This window comes from Nyctibius grandis, chromosome 1 (assembly GCF_013368605.1).
Source record: "Nyctibius grandis isolate bNycGra1 chromosome 1, bNycGra1.pri, whole genome shotgun sequence".
In the NCBI taxonomy this organism is placed as follows: domain Eukaryota; kingdom Metazoa; phylum Chordata; class Aves; order Nyctibiiformes; family Nyctibiidae; genus Nyctibius; species Nyctibius grandis.
This window is the reverse complement of record NC_090658.1, coordinates 5,655,165-5,671,973: the sequence shown is the minus strand read 5'-3', so window position 1 is coordinate 5,671,973 and position 16,809 is coordinate 5,655,165. Positions and strand designations below refer to the sequence as shown.

Sequence of the window (16,809 nt, the reverse complement as noted above, 5' to 3'; positions counted from 1 at the left end):
AACCCAGGTAATAATAGGGAACCAGCTTTCAGAGCCTGCTTCCCATTCAGGAACTGCTAAAAAGCTACAAAATTTCAGTGGGATCAAGGCACCGTCAGATCTCCTAATCCCTCCCTTTGCAAAAATCCCATGCAAAACTGCTACGCCTTCACTACTAATTCTAACGCACTCAGTTCCTTGGTCAGTAATCTCTCCACAGTGGAGTTGCATTTTAATCTCTATAAAACTGCAAGCAATAGTAACAGTTTTCAAATTCTAATGCCTCTGTTAAACTTTTATATTTTCTCACTTGGCCACTTCTCCCCTCTCTTATGCCTAATACCCTTCGTGGCAGCTCTGAAGTTTCAGAAAACTCAGCAGAGATGTAATTTACTCCGATATTGATGCTCATGCATTGCAAATATACTCACAGGGAAACCTGGGCATCACCCTTAAGACAAGGCAATTCAGTGCAGAAAGAAAATGCCAGAGAGTTTAATAAGGTAATACGAGAATACACAAAATATGCAAGTAAAGAGAACAGCAATCAAAGCTAAAACAGATGGGATATGAGGTGGTACTGAAATCATCACTTACAGCACTGAGGTAAACCGCAGGAAAAGCACCAAACTGCAAAAGCATTACTTCAGCTCAAAATAAAAAAAAATTTCATCACAAATCAAAAGCAAATTGCAATCCACTGAGAAAATGTGCTTCACTATTCTATGAGTTTACAAAAATGCAAAGACTTCACTTCTCCACTATAACATTATAGCCTTGTTTTCTAGCAAACTGCACTCAGATGTTGCTCCTCTAACATCATTAATCTCTACAGAAACCTTACAATGACTGTTGGCCTGAAATAGGTTGTCATCCCGGAGCAACTCAAAAGTAGTCCAACAAAAGATCTTATATCTCATTTTTTGGCTGTACTTTTTTACCAGTGAGCCCAGCTGAAGAGTTATAATTCCCGCAGCCACTATGAAACAGAGCTTTCATTCCTATCAGAACATACATAAGGTGAACTATTTTTCCAGTTGAGGCTAAAATACAGAGGTTCAAAGATTACCTACTTTTAGAGCGAGATGTAGACTTGAAAAAACCCCAAAAGATGTGTCTGTATTGAATGTTAGAAGGCTATTAAAGCTAGGAGACCAGGCTCCTAAAAATTGCTGTATCTCTGCACAGCATTATCCCCTTACAAGAAGGGAGAAGGGCAAAGCAGAGACACCTTTCTAAAGGTATTTATTAAAATTTACTTTTGGGTGCCATGAGGGAAATGCCCATTTTAAGTGGAGTGCAACCAGATGGGTCATGTTGGGTTTTTCTTTCTCATTCTCCATACCAACGCAGCCCCTCTCCGTGACTAACATCCCCAGCACAGGGTCAAGGTAGTTAGTCAGAGATGTTTTACCTAGTGAACAGATCCTCTGCAAATGAGTTTTGTGCCGAGTTAAACAGACAGACTGAGACAGAGATATACTAAACGTCAGGAAAGCTGTTTTCTTGGCAAGAAGCCATGTACACAAATTGTTTCTACAAGGAAAATACACTGCCTGGGTGTATATAAATGCATAATGTTATACATATATATAAATAATTAGACTTCTTATAGACCAAAATTGAGAAAGTAATCTGTAAAAAGGAGGTTTGAGACTTGCATAGTTGCAAGTGTCACGCTGCACTAAAACTTGCTTTCTTGAATGTAATTCAGTCATTGTTATGAATTTCCAGGGATAATTAACATAAATTGCCATACAAATTTTTCTGAGACACGTGCAAGAAAAAAAAAAGCAAAGGCAGACAGGCAAAAGAAAACAAGGGAAAAAATTAAAATAGTATATAAGGATTTGTACTTATTTCAGTCATTTTCAGCAGTACTAAAAGGAGTTACCTCCACTTACAGCTGCAAGTACTTAGACATCTCCAAAAAAAAAAATAAACCCACTACATTATTTACTTAGGTCTGACCTTCCCAACTTTAACTCTTACAAGTCGTTCCCTGATCACAGTTTATTTCTGTCCTGGGCAGAAAACTTCTTTTGTAGTGTATCTGTCCACTTCAAAACTCAATGAAGTCCCAGGGCTTGCTGTATGGCTGGGTTTTTTTAAGTTACTATGGTAATATGGTAGAACAGAAATATCTTAATACCAGGTTGTTAACAGGCTGACTAACTTGAGTAACACTGCTAATTGCTAATAACACCCAAGTTACACTCTCAACTCTGGGGTTTGTTGTTTGATTGCTTGTTTCATCCAAGCAGCATGTAGATGTGCACTATACAGAACTGGCTGAACTTGGTATATGACTTATTGATACCTTCAACTTTTATGTTGAATTTATGAGTTCTTTTGTTAATGAGTAAGCTGCTAAGTGAAACTCTAGAGACCCAAAAATGTCTGTGTAGAGAAGTCCACATCAATTCATAAGGGGATACAAACATGCCCCTGAATGAGAGCTTTGCTCTATTTTATAGGGAACCAATCTGAGAGATCACAGGCCTTGACTCTTATGTCTTTGAATAGTAGGATACAGTCTTTGCTAGCACTGGTCTCCAGACAAGCCTCAGTTAATTAACAAGCCCTCTGCATGCTTCATAAGCATCACACCCTTTGCATACCTACTCTTTTATGAGGGAAAGGGAAAAGAGGATGGTACATACATCTGATTAATAAGATGCTGAACTGGGATCTTCAGCCAGTAACTGAGGTGTTCAAAGCCCCACACGCTCTAATTTTGTCCCTTCTCCAACTAACAAGCAGAAATATCAAGGCAGCTGCATGGTGGCACTCTTATTACTGAAGTGCTGGGGAAAGAGGAGTGAATTCATCAAAACCTGAAGACTGAATGATGTCAGTTTTACAAGCGTGCATCTTTAGGCGGCACAGCAGGCTCAAACCTTTTTCTCACTGTAGAGGAACCAAATACACTCCCCTTTCTTTGTGCTCCCTGATTACAGGGATAGAGTCAACAGGATGGCAACAAACAGAGCTTGTCTAATAAGAGAAGAGAGGAAAGCAAATGCTAGACAGCAATGTCTTTTGCTCCCCCTGGGAGTTCTTTGTAGTTTGGTGTGTGCTGTGCCTTACACTTGCTAATGATGTAACGTCACCTGTGCAGTTTTGATTTTTGCCTGGAAAAGAAGAGAAGCAACAAAACACTGGATTTTAACTCTTAAAGAAGTATCCATCCAGTAACACAATGATCATACAAGGCCCAAGCAAAGTTTCTGCCACCAATGGTGACCATGAGGCGATACCTAGGGGAGCGTATCTGATCAGACCAAGCATGTAACTACACTTTTCTCAGAATATTCTTCTGCAGTTTGGCGCTCAGAAACGTTAAGCCATAAGCAGTATTTTTGTGTTAAATGGTTTTCCTGATGAGTTTTCCTTTCATGAGTTTGTATAATCAACTTATTACATTCATAAGAACAAGCTCTAAATAACACAAAACCAAGCTAACACATAGATAATCTAATCCGCTAACTCTGACTAAAATTCCACCCTTGGAACCCAGGCACGTATGTCCAAGGAGAGACAGCAGTAGGACTGCTGTCTACACTTATCTCTGTATCTTTTCCTCCAGGCCTCCCTTCATTTTTATGATGGCCTCAAAACTATGGAACCACAGTGCAACATGAGAATACAAAACCTTTCAACCAGAAAAATGACTCAGTAAATTAGATTAGAACTAGAGCAATACATTGCTGCTTGTGTTTACCCGCGCCCCCCCCCCCCCCCCCCCCCCGCCCCTCCTAATTCTGCAAGTCTGGCCCACCTTCCTTTTCTCTGGCTCCTACCGCTGAGAGTAAGAAGTTAGGAACCCTTAATAACCTTGCTGCTAGCATGAAGGAGAAATTGTTTGGTTCCTTCTCCCAAAGAGGCTTTTATGAAACATTTAGACTTCACCAGCTCAGCAAACAGAATACAAAACACTGCCTGTAGCAGAGAATGTCAAGGTATGACATACTTGAAAAACAGAAAGAAAGGGCAAGTAATTTATTTTGTAGCAACTCACGTTAAATTTCACAAAGGGGGTAGTCAAGTTTTTGTAACAAACAACATGTCCTGGTTGCTTTGTTACTCATTCTCTCACCACAATAAAATGTCTCATTCTGGTCTTATAACAATTAACTGTAACAAACAGAAGCAGCAGGGAGAAAAAGAAAAGAAAAAAACCCACAAAAGACAACTGAATTTCCAAGCATTTACGGAAGAGATTGAGGACCAAAAGAGGTAGCATCTGACAGAAAGGTGACATACATATCCTTGTGAGGCAAAAGCTCTGGCTGTATCAGCAGCCTGACATTGCTAGGCAACTCACACTGAAGGACCAAGGGTGTAGCAAAACAAGGAGTTTCTTAATTGCTGTAAAGTCACTGTGTCATTTTATTATACTAGAAGCATCAGACACAGCAGCTGAAATGTTTTAAACTCTGTATTTTTAAAAAATTGCTTATTGAATATAAGCTCTCATTCTCAGTATTTCCAACAAGCTGCTGTGCTAAACAGATCTCATCCACTGTGCAATCTTGTGTACTGAACTAAAATAAAAGGAAGTTCTCTAATACCTGTTATTTCAAGGACCTCACGTGCAGGTTTTTACTTTCAGGATTGCTGCAAAAAACCTATTTTGCTCCAAGAAAAGTTCAAACAGGCTTCCAAACTACGCACAAAATATTCAAAGCCAGCAAGGCCATCATAAGGCTTAATTACAGAACTCAAACGCAGTTGATTAAGATGAGCCTTCATGGGTCACAATCTCATGAGAGTTTTAGCGCTGGACTCTAATGCTGCAGTTTGTTTTGGTTTCAAAAAAATATTTATTTATACTTCTTAAGGGGCAGTTTAATCTAAAAGTAAGTCCAAATGTAACCTAATCACTTTTGGTATTTTCAAGTTTAAATAATTGCAGACACATTTTCATTTAGGATATACACACACATATGCATCCATATGCACCAACCAACCACAGTTGTTTGCAGCTCAGTTGTTGTGCAGCTCAGTAACAATATAAATGCTTTCTGAACTCCAGGACAGCCTAGATATTGTTGTTCTACTATGGCCAAACACTTCATTATCCACTTGATTTCTGAACAGCATGTATTTTCTTTGGCCCCACATGAATGCCAAAAAAGACTTATGTTGCTGTTTGTCAGTTGCCATGCTATTGTCAACTATTTCACCCCTTGGGAATACAACATCCACTCACAATTTCTCAACTTTGTATTAGTAAGCTCTGCCTAGCACTAGTTGTATTTCCAGGAAAACAGTAACATTTTTCAACTCTTCTAATCACTAATTTAATCTTTAATAGTAACAAACAGATTCAGTTTAGGCATGATCAGTGACACCTGAATCACATGCAATGGCAAAGGGGAAAACCAAAATAGCTGGGAATATGAGATGGGAGAATGCTGAGTTGTTTGGCCTGGAGCTGAAACTATTTATGGGTGAAAAAGGCAATTCCAGGTAATGCAGGCTTTGCACCTCAGCAGTTTCATCTGTTGCCACTGTTGCATGACACTCATCCACAGCAACAGAGTTCAAAATTCAATCATGAAGATGTCTCCTATTCAGTGAGAGCAAGAACTAGATGGAATGTTTGGCTGCTCTTTTTGTCGGCTTGGTGTTGTCATGATAATTACTGAGGTTAGTATGAACCAAACAAGAGCTAGGCAAGTGCAAAAGCTATGTTACAATTCTGTTAAGCTGCAGTTTGGGAGTGCTTCTGGAATCCTAATAGCTGCCTAGGAAGCCCTGCTGTACAGAAGTGTGTTTCCACCTGCTACCTCATGACGTTCCTCTTCACAGGCTCGTCATCTACATGTCACGACCCCGACTATTCCCTCACAAACTGAGCAGGCTCTCATTGTGGAAATAATGCTAACAGCTATCTCAGAATTTACCAGCCATCTATTTTCCAGTGGCAACAACCCATGCCCCACATGCTACAGTCACTCCCCGCTCTTCCCCAAGCTCCTCCTCAATTAATAAAGCTGTCTCTTTTGGGTCTTGGCTATCTTAAGCTATTGAATCAGGTTACAAAGACTTTAGTGACACTGCCTACTCCCTAACTTTCCTTCCAACATCAGTGAGTAGTTCACGTCCTACTCCAGCAGCGATTACACCACAATACAAAAAAGTGTGTTTTCCTTTGTTCTTTAAGAACAAAATTGGCTTCTGATGAGGTTCACAGTCCAACATCTCCACAGAAACCAGTGAAAGATGGCCACAGGCTAAGATTTTAAAATATTATAAGCCAATACTGCTGTGAAACACATAAGACCTAGAAATCACCTGTCAAAGTAACAGCCTCTTTGTTTTCTGATACTCTTAGTCAGTTTCATTTTACTAATTACACGATAATATAGGCAAAGCCAAGTCATATACCTATACATACACACATACAATTGACTGAGACTCATACCAGGGTGGACCGAAAGTTTAAACTGACATATTGAGAGACAGAAAGAAGCCATTAGCGCCACATTTGCAAATTCTACTCAACTGTAATTTCTAGTTTACGAGCAAGCAACTTACAAAGCAGTTCTGGACTGGATGGATAAACAGTGGTCTAATTAGACTGATGTGCTGGGAAACTCTTCCTTCTGTGAAACAATAAAACAAGATGATCAGTATAAACCCTGCTGTTATCTGCTAGATATCACTATTAGCAAAAACACCCCTCCCATAGTCCACAAAAGTGCGGTATCAAGATGAAAACTGCAGAACAGAATTTGGTTATGTCACTTTTAAATCTTTCACGGGAAACATTTTGCTACATAACCTTGCATAGAAAAAGATAATTTTGTGGCTGGTAGTGTTGGAGGCTCTTGGATGAAGCATGCCATTCCCCACTGCACCATGCCAGGACAGTTTTTAACATTCATAAAGCATCCTGAATGATTAATAATCATCACAAAGGAGCAGCTGAACAGTGCTGCCACATTTATATCTTCCCAGAATAAATGCTAGCTGATTTTAATTGTTTGTGTTTCATGTCTTCCTTAGATAAGCAACATGAAATTGGGAAGATTTCACTTCAGAATGAGTAATGGATAAGCTCCAGTAACACAGGACTAGTAACACAGGAGTAGAGCATGAGCATTACAAAATATAAGGACAATGATCCTCCTGCACATCCACTCCTAAGGTTTCTAAGCATCTTGCCTGCCACATGGCCAGGTTTCACCCACAAGTTATTGCAACTAAAACATTTAGCAAGGGCATGTTAGTATCATCTGTATTTCCACACCACCTCAAAGCTGCAGTCATAGGCCACATGCTATTTTGTCTGGCATTGTACCAAAACAGAACCAAAATTATTCTGTGTCCCAAACAGCTCATGGGAAAAGTTGCCAGAGATACACATAGCTAAACTGGAGGGGTATGAGGGGCCTTGGAAATAATGAGATAATACTTTCTACATAAAAGTCTCAAAACCGTGGTTTGTGTATAGAAAAGAGACTTCATATAAGGAACTGAAGAAGGACAACAAGGCAGCTTGTCAGACATTATGGTGGCATCTTCTGCTGCAAGAGGCTGCAAAAATTACAGTATGAAGGTCTTGAGTTGAGAATGGGAAAATGAAGAACGAATGCTTGGGTCCTGGACTGATGAAGGGTGAGAGTACGTTTCTCATTACTGAGAGAAACAGAGGAGAGGTGACAGCCACAGGGAATCATGGTGAAGAGCCTTGAAAGTACAAAAGGGGAGTTGATGTTTGATGTACAAGAAACCAGGAGAGGGAGAAGCAAAGAGGGCAATGACACCATCAAAGGAGCAGGCTAAAAACTGTGGAATCATTTCAAAATGGTATGAGTGAAATAACACTGCATTTATCAAGGCAAGTTTGTTACAGTAACAGGAATGTGACACAGTAAGAGTCTGGGGAAATAATTAGATGTGTGCATATATAAGAAGTTTTTTCCAACAGATGTTAAGCATCTGACATGCAATCTCCTCATGAAACAATCTTCAGTCTGTGACCCAAAGAGATCTGAGTAACACCTAAAATTGTCAGAAGTGTCATGGTGGTGCTCACAGCACTTGAAGTAAATCAGGGGCAAGAGGGAAGTAGCAGAGGAATTTGGGGGAGACCAAGGAGGACAAAGGAGGTACTGAACAGCAAGAGTGCATGAAAGGTGAAAACAGCTTTTAGCTGTGTGCATGAGTTTAAGAGAAAACCGAAGATGGAGACTGAATATAACCAAATGCACCAACAGTAGATGGAGCTGCGAGGTAAGAAAAAACCCTAACCTTTAAGGGGACTAGTTAAAATAGCAATTCTGAAAATGAAGGCATAAAACCCTACTTTCATATAAAGTCATGAAACACAATCCGCAAGAGCTGAGTTTGATATGAGTATGACAGCCGTACCATGTTAGCAGAAGGAGATGAAATGACCTGTCACTTATTTTTCCTGCCCTTAGATAAGCAAACATTGCCCATGCCTAATGCAGGTTAAACCCCAGCCAGCTTATTGTCAATCAAGTGCCAAGATCAGCCAAGCACTAGGCAAACACAAACTCGACCTGCTTTAACAACCATATTGAGGGGTCGTTCACATTCTTCAGGCTCTGCAGTCTACACTACATGTTAATACCATTTGAAATTTTTCATAGAAGCACAGATGAGAATTTTGTACTATTTTCTGAGTTCTGTTAAAAATAAAGGAATTTTTTATGAGAAGTCTGTTGATCTCTGGAAAGGAATAAGTAATACTTTGAAGTAAGGGCTAATGAACACTAATGATATATAAAAAGATCTGCAGAGACAACTGATATCAACTCTATCACCATAAGAAAGTCTATAAATGGACTTCACTACACAGGCTCTACTTTATATCCAGATTCAAAACAAAGATGGACAACTCTAATGACTCGAGATGGAACTACGAATTTTACTTGAAACTTTTCTGTAAACAGAAAAAAAAAACCAAACCCTAGTGCTGCATAAAATGGACTCCTGTATTAGGCAACATACAGTGAGCTTGTCGAGCGTAAAAACAACTTTATTTGTCAGGGATCTAACAACTGTTCATAGGACAGATTTTGACATCTGATTCTACTCTGAACATTCTCCAAAAGAAGCACATTCATGCTGATATGAAACTAAGGCGCAAAAATGGAATTGCTTCTAGCCTTGTTCGCTGAAGAAAGATCCCAGTAACGCTCCTGTGAGAGAAGCAACAAAAGGGAAATTTTATATAATCTTTAATCCTTCTTTCCATGAGGAAACCCCACCCCTCCCCCAACTTTAGAAGTAATCTCCAGTCAGCCTTTTTCAAGGGAGGAAGAACTGCAATCACCATTGCCACAAATCTTTTTGGAGGACAGAACACACTAATGATCAATCGGCATTATCAGAGCTATTTTTCAGAGACCTGGAAAAGAGCCTGTGTTTGCTAGTCTCATCAGTTAGCTTGATAAAAGATATCATCTACTTCTACAAATCTTGCTTCTCTCAAGTTAAAAAAGAAACAAATATTTCATATATAAGCACCTGACTGGCAATATTTACTAACAATTCACAAGAGGTGGCACTGAGGCCTAACTGTATCATTAAGGCCTAACTCTATCACATGGTGCTAAGTGCAGTCTGGGGCCTACTTAAACAAGCCATCAAATTGACTATCAAATGGGAATTATGTGCATAGCTACAGGATAATAAATTAAAGTATATGATTAATTTTATCAACAATAAAACAGACATGAAGTACAGGGTAAGTTTCAGTTTGTAATTACGTAAACAGGTCCACAATCACACAGCTGGCCTGCTGCACATCAAGCAATCCATTTCTCTTATTTTCGTAAAGCTGAGCTTTAAATCATGTTGTGTAATTTATAAATCACCATACTGAAACCTGCTGATTATACTATGCATGCCAGTACTCAACTAAGTAATTTCCAGATCCAGTGGAAACCACAGAACTGTTCTTCAGCCTTTCAGACTACCAACACACATGCTAATTATTTGCTACTTAATGGTAATGTATAGCTACATGTAAATTACAACATGGGAGTGTTGGTTAAGCCCTTTGTTATTTAAAACATTTTTACATGGTATCTTTTTCAAATCAGTATCATAGCAAAGGAACAAATGGCACTAACAATCTAGTTCAACACACAAAAAAATCCTGCCACTGCCAGACACCGGTCCTTGCTGCTACCAGCGTAGAGGCTGAACAACAGAGAGAATCAGACAGGGCAGGACCCATCCTCACTTCAACCTGAGCCCAGATTGCTGCCCCAGCTACCAACCACACCGACAGGCAGTAAATACATCCCTTGACACCACTGCTGTAACGGGGACAACAGATATACAGACCCTTGCTTCACTTCTACTTGTCTACCTCTAATCTAAAGCTGAAGCCACAAAAAAAATCCATGATGAGCAAATGTACAGCTGCTGCTGAGATGTCCTGCTTCCCACTGCAGAGCCTCTGCATCCCTCTTTATACTCAGTGAACCTTGCTCCTGAAGACTTGATCAATAAAGAGGTAACAACAAAGGGGTTAGACACACAGCTAACAGCCTATTCAAACGTGAATTGCACTGCTGGTATATGACCAGGAAAAGGAACCCAAAAGGGAGGGAATAGCAAACATTTTCTATTTGTTTCTAAAAACTCAAACATTCAATTGCCGTACGAAAACACAATAAAAAATAATGGAGCAATATTTAGATCTAACAACTGCCAAAGCCAACAACACAAAATCTTTCTGGTCCCCAGTGTAACTAGTCAGTTATGCAGTATGCTAAAAGTTGAAATATTTTATTGTTGCTGAAGCAAAAAATTTGTGACTGGAAGCACTGCAGTAGAATTCCAGGCAGGGCAGTGATTTCTGCCATAATACAAGGACTGCTAAACCACTTGGAAGATTAATAAGGCAGCCAGCATTCACAACAACATTGCTGGATAGGGATACAGGAAGGAGGGAGAGGGGAACAGCAGTGCTGTTTTCCTTTCTTGAAGAAAAGTGGTCTTGATAATTTTTATGAAAGTGAAGTACTTCTAGCCAGATCAAGTTGATCAAATCTGCCTAATTTTGGCACCCAGTAGAAGCGATGTTCTTAGAAAAATTCCTAAAACCCCTGTAGCAAGCAAGTAGGGAAAGCGGGAGGTTTGTCCATCCAAGTTCAAATACCTGCATTAGGCAGATGTGAGCTTCCTCTGCAGGCCCTCCAAAACGTATACATGAATCACACAAGGAACACACAAATTACCCAAGGAACACTGGTACTTATTTTAGAGAGACTGCTTCACCAGGTGCACTACCATTTCCCAGGGCAAAGGCATTTTAAAAGGTTCCCACCACCTTTTGTGCATAACTAAGCATTGGCAGTTTGCTGCTATTCTACTCACATGGTTGCATCTGTGCAGCTGTTTGTGAGACCTTAAAATTATTTTAGGACAAAAAAACCCAACCAAACCCTATCTCGTTCCTTCTTTCTTTTTTCTTATTTTCTATACTCAGTTCACTGATGAGGGTTAAGGTTTGGATTGACAAACACATACCTGAGCACAACTGAGGGAATAGTAAACTACAGTTGAATACGGAGAAAAAGCAAACTGAGTTGGGACAGGGAACTGCTAAAAAAGCTTTATACCTAGGGCAATACAACGTGTACCTGCATCCTCACATTTCTATTTCATGTAGGCTAGACACATTAATCTTTTTCTTCAGCACTGTCTTATGTGTGTTTTAATTGCAGCATGCTAATAGCAGTTGGCATTTTACAAAATGCTGCAACTAGGGATTAATGTTTTAAAGGTTTTAAAGGCTATGATTTCAAGCTGCTTTACAACTGTAAGGAACATTGACTTCTACAGAAGGTCATAACAGGAGCAGTAAAAATCATATCCAAAGGGATGTGGGGAAGAAAGAGTATTTAAAATTATGAGATTTTAAGAATCCCTATAATGTAATGTGCCACATCTAGAGCAATACATGGACAATGGAGAACTAAAAACTCTTAAGTATTTGCTGGACTTTGCACTTGCTGCTTCTTTTTTGACTCAGGCATCTTTCTGTTAGTTCTGGTGTACATATTTATTGCAACCAATGACCTGTCCACCATTATATCCCTAGCGTGAAATCCTGGGTTCACATTTGTCAACAGGGATTCTTGCACTGATGCTGGTAAACTACAGCAGAGGCTCTACAACTAGGGTAAAGGAAAGCACTTTTAAAGGGTACAGAGAGATGGCTCCTCCTGAATAGAGGAAAAGCTCTGCTTTTAGCTTGGTCCCCTGTCACACTGATTTTAGCTGTAGCCTCAGGGTATCTGCCTGTATGCAGCCTTGTCACCTAAACACAGTAAGCACCTGTACATACACAGTTGTCACTGCGAGTTCCAGCAAAGTCACTTGCCCAACCGTCTACTACCAGTATTATCTGAGCAAACCCAGTCTGAAGATCACTGCTTCACTGAAGGAATTTAAATTGCATAAGCCTGCAGCAGTTAGAGACGCTGACATCTTTCTCCTGCAGTACTTTCTGCAGAGACTGGCACACCACTGATCCTGTGGGCCCAAGGCCACATCCTTCTACTCCACAAAAGATCCTTGGATTCTGGAGATGTTCTTGAAGATGTTTTTGGCATCAAAATCCCTCACATCCCTTTGCAAAGACTCAAGTTTTAAATCTATAAGCCTACTCTAAGCATCCAGCAACAAGTTTGTTCTGCAGCCTTAAGATTTAGGAGCTCACGGGAACTCATTCTGTCTTGAAATGATAGTTACACATCAGTCCTCTTTCCTGCAGCACTGTACTCAATCTTTTATATTATTTTCTCCATTCACTTTAAAACATTTAAAATGTAAAATAAGGAATATCTCCAAAACCACAAGGCCCATTTTAAGAAAAATATCAATACATACCCATACCCCAATTACAAAGATCTGCAGCATGGTCTAACAGAAGACCACAGTTGCCACAGAAAGTAAACAAGAACCTTTTGTAAGACAGGCTGTGAAAGGAACAGAGAGAAAAAGCTACGAAAATACTTTGATCACAGCAGTAACTGTCTCATTCAGCTTGATGAAACCCATTATCTGTTACTAGAGGCATCACCGATTCCTTCACCAACGACTCAGGAGTGATACAAAACTGCCACTGCATAGCAACCACACCGAAATCATTCTGCCAAAACGATCAGCCAACATTGGGGGACTAAAACAGGACTGTGCACTCTCTTCTCCACACTCTGAGGGCACCTGTAGTGAGGTCCTCAGACCTTTTCCATGCTTCCCAAGTACAGCAGGGTCCAAAGGACATCCTTCCCAGAGTGCAGGCAAAGAGAGGTGGTGAAGCAGCAAAATAGGTGGGCATTTCTTGCAAATGGACCCAAATTGTGTGCTCAAAGGTGGAAAATATACATATGGAATAGCAAATGCTAAACCCTAGCTGGTCTGCAACCAGTGAAAATAAACTAATTGTAAAAATTTCTTTATACTTCCTGACCATCTGGGTGCCCCGAGTAGTGCAATTCTGTGAAGGATTGAAAAGAAAAAAAACCAAACAGAAATACCAAGTGATGATTCCCAAAGCTTTCCCTTTGTGTTCTTAAGGATTAAACATGAAAATAGAAAAACGTGGCCCCAGGGTGGCTGCAAAATAATTTATGAAGTTTTTTAGATAGTGGCAGTCTGACAGTATAAAAAGGTTGTGACAACATAACAAAGTCACAGCAAAATAATATAATCTCAATAAAATAAGCAGCATATTTTATATTTAGTATTTCTGCCTATTTTATTTCCTTTTTCTTTATAACTCGGAATAAAACAGATTTTCTCCAACATATCCTTCTTACACGGCTGATTTGAATGAAAAAAGTACAGTGACTCTCATTATAACTTGCTTGGAGCACAATGAAGTTATTTGAGAGTTGTAATTCCCCATTCTCAGCTCATGGTGATGGAAACAAATCTATCATCACTTCTATATATACACTACTTAGTGTTATTTCTTATTTTGCTAAGGAAGTAAAGGAAGGCTTCCTTATAGAACAAACATTGAAAGAAATGCCATTCCTTCTTATGTGAAAAACAAAGAAGTGACAGAGTAACTTTTTATTGTCCCAGTGGAATAAGACCTTCAATTTTTCTATTCACTCTTTGCTTTTGGTTTGTCTCCAAGTGATCAAATTAAATGACTATGTTACTTTCCCACATATCATTTACACAGGTCAGATTTGAGTTATTTTTATCCAGAAAAATTTCAACAATGGTGTGTCCTTAAACCTTCAGTTTTAGGTCCACTTTCATATTTACATAATGCTATTTATTAATTTCTAGATACTCGCTGTGGAGTTCAGTAACAAAAGTTGTTTTTCAAAAACAAAACAAAACAACAAAACACACAAATTAGGTTAATATTTATGTCTGAATAGAAATTCTTACCAGAACAGTGCCTTTGCTGTTGTTAGCATATGCATTTTACAAATTACGCAGATTTCTTCAGTAAAGGACAGCAACTCTGCAACCACTTGTTCAATAGGGACTCAATTGTTCTGAACTCAAACGATCTGAAACATGAACTAATTGTCAAAGCCTTGCCTCAAGGTGGTCACATTCTGATTTTTATTCCCCAGTAGCACCTAAATAATGCTTCACGGTAAGGCCATATGCTGACTTCCTTGTGGCTAGTGTATTGACAAGTGAACAAGGTACCTCCCGTAATTCATAGTCCGTATGAGACCCAGTTTCCCAGGGCAAATGACATGTGTGCCACAACAATGCCATCTACGATCAGCTATCTAGTATATCATGCTGTAGAATTACCTGCCAGTAAGCTGTAATACAGAAAGTCTCAAAAACTCCCAAAAGACCATGCCACGTCTGTTAACAGTAGTTTTCACCACTGCCATCCCCACGGATGAACAAACGTGTTACAGGTCACCTCTGGCAAAACAGCACGAGGAATTATGTAAAGGCTCCTGAAAAAATCTCACACCAAATATGAAAAACTGTTTTCAATTCCTATGGCTTGGTTGGGGACAGGGAAAATCCCTCTGCAGATCTGACAATGTTGCTAAGTCTCAATCACCAAAGCTTTTGAAAAGAGCAATCCAACTGATAACCACCACCAAAAGAAGACAAGAGCTACCTAATGCAACAAAATGTTGATTTCTTAAGAAGATTCCAGAAGATTCCAACAAAGTTGTCTATTCTGGACTCCTGTAGAGTCTGGGTATTTACATTTCTAGATGTATTCGTATGAATGAGGCTCAGAGATTGGAAACCACTGTGGCAGCAATGTATTCACAACTGTATTTCTTCTACTGAAGTCAACTCAAATTTGCAGCTGGCCCAATGGCTGATGGGTCATCATCAGTCCCAGAAGTATTCACACTGGTGTGCATACAGGCACATAATGCTGTCCTATTTATATTTTCATTTTAAGTCAGCTGGTACAAGATGCGTCTGTAACAACACAGTTCTCATGGATCTCACCAAACTTTCTCCTGTGTTTCCCATTTTAAAAAGGATTCCTTTTGGAACTGATACATGATAAATGAACTTTGAATATTTTCACCTCATTTGAATGGTAACAGTTTCAGCACTGGAAGCTTCTTATTCAAGTAAGAGTTCATGAACACGCACAAATATACATGATCTCACTATGGTCAAATGATCCTGTTTAGAACTGAATAAAAACACATACAGACATTTAATATATGACTGGAGTAAAAAAGTTCCATTCTTAAGAACATTAAGTTAAACATTTCCAGTATCAACAATAAAAACTAAACTATGACGACATTTTCAGTTTGATGTATTTAGAGATATGAATAGGTCATAATACTAAAGAAACAAAGAAGTATAATTTATAAAGGAAATATGCAAACTTGCAGAGAACCAAACATACATCTTCATCCAAGTGGTTGGACTATATGATGTAAACAGTTAAGATTTGCATTCCATTTAATAAAACAGTTTGGCAAAGATTTTAATTCTAAGTTCACTATTAAAAAGACAAATTGTCATTCATCACCTAAATGCTCTACTCAATTTCAATGGATGAATTAAATCTTACTCAAACTTTATGCTAACCCTGTTTCATTTTCTAACCGTGACCAGTAAAATGACACAAAAAAACTCCATGGATCATTGCTGTTTACTACTGTTTTTCATGAAGTTTTATATAGAAGAAAACATCATAGAAACACTACTGCAGTTGGCATTTAAAATTATCCAATGTAATTTAAAAAAAAAAAAAAAAAGTAGACTGTCAAGTACTTCAAACTGTCACCTGATTAGAAAAACAGATCAGTCCAAAGTATCCTGTATTGAAGTTATTAGAACACACTGAGCAGACAACATAACAAAGCCTTCTACAATAATTTTACTTAGGACTTCTAGAAAGACTGCTTGGAAGTTGTATAAAGTTGCACTCCAAGACAGAAATGCCTTGATCTTTCAACGCTGCATATATTGAAGCCTACGATTGTACTCACTTCAATGAGGCTTGTCATAGAAAAATAGTGAGGCTAAAAAATAACAATTTGCAAAAAGGAGAACAAAATCATCAGTCAATCCATTCTATGGGAAAACCAAATAAAAGCAAGATCTAGGAATAGGGCAGCATTCAGGGGGGCTCTTGTATGGAACAAGATTTTTTGCACAGCTCCAGAAAAGCAAACAATAAGCAAAACCAAGAGTGATAAAAGACAAAAAGTGCAAATGACCTAAAGGACAAATGCAAAACTTTATATTTTTCCCTTATATGATTTTTTTTAATATTTCCATGCCTATATACTTTTCAAAGTAAATCTGCTATCATTTTGATGAAAGAAATTCTCCACTTGAAATAGCTTG

General features: G+C 38.9%; 1 protein-coding gene across 4 annotated transcripts in view; it reads right to left on the bottom strand.

Moving 5' to 3' along the window:
* Positions 1-16,809, bottom strand: part of PLCB4 (phospholipase C beta 4) — a 207,040-nt gene that overhangs the window by 126,492 nt on the left and 63,739 nt on the right. For 3 of the 4 annotated variants that reach the window (XM_068417017.1, XM_068417165.1, XM_068417242.1), the window contains exon 3: positions 6,526-6,593. The exons of the other annotated variant lie outside the window; for it this stretch is intronic. The gene's annotated coding sequence lies outside the window, so the exon portion shown is untranslated. The remainder of the gene's footprint in view (positions 1-6,525; positions 6,594-16,809) is intronic. 4 annotated transcript variants of the gene reach the window in all.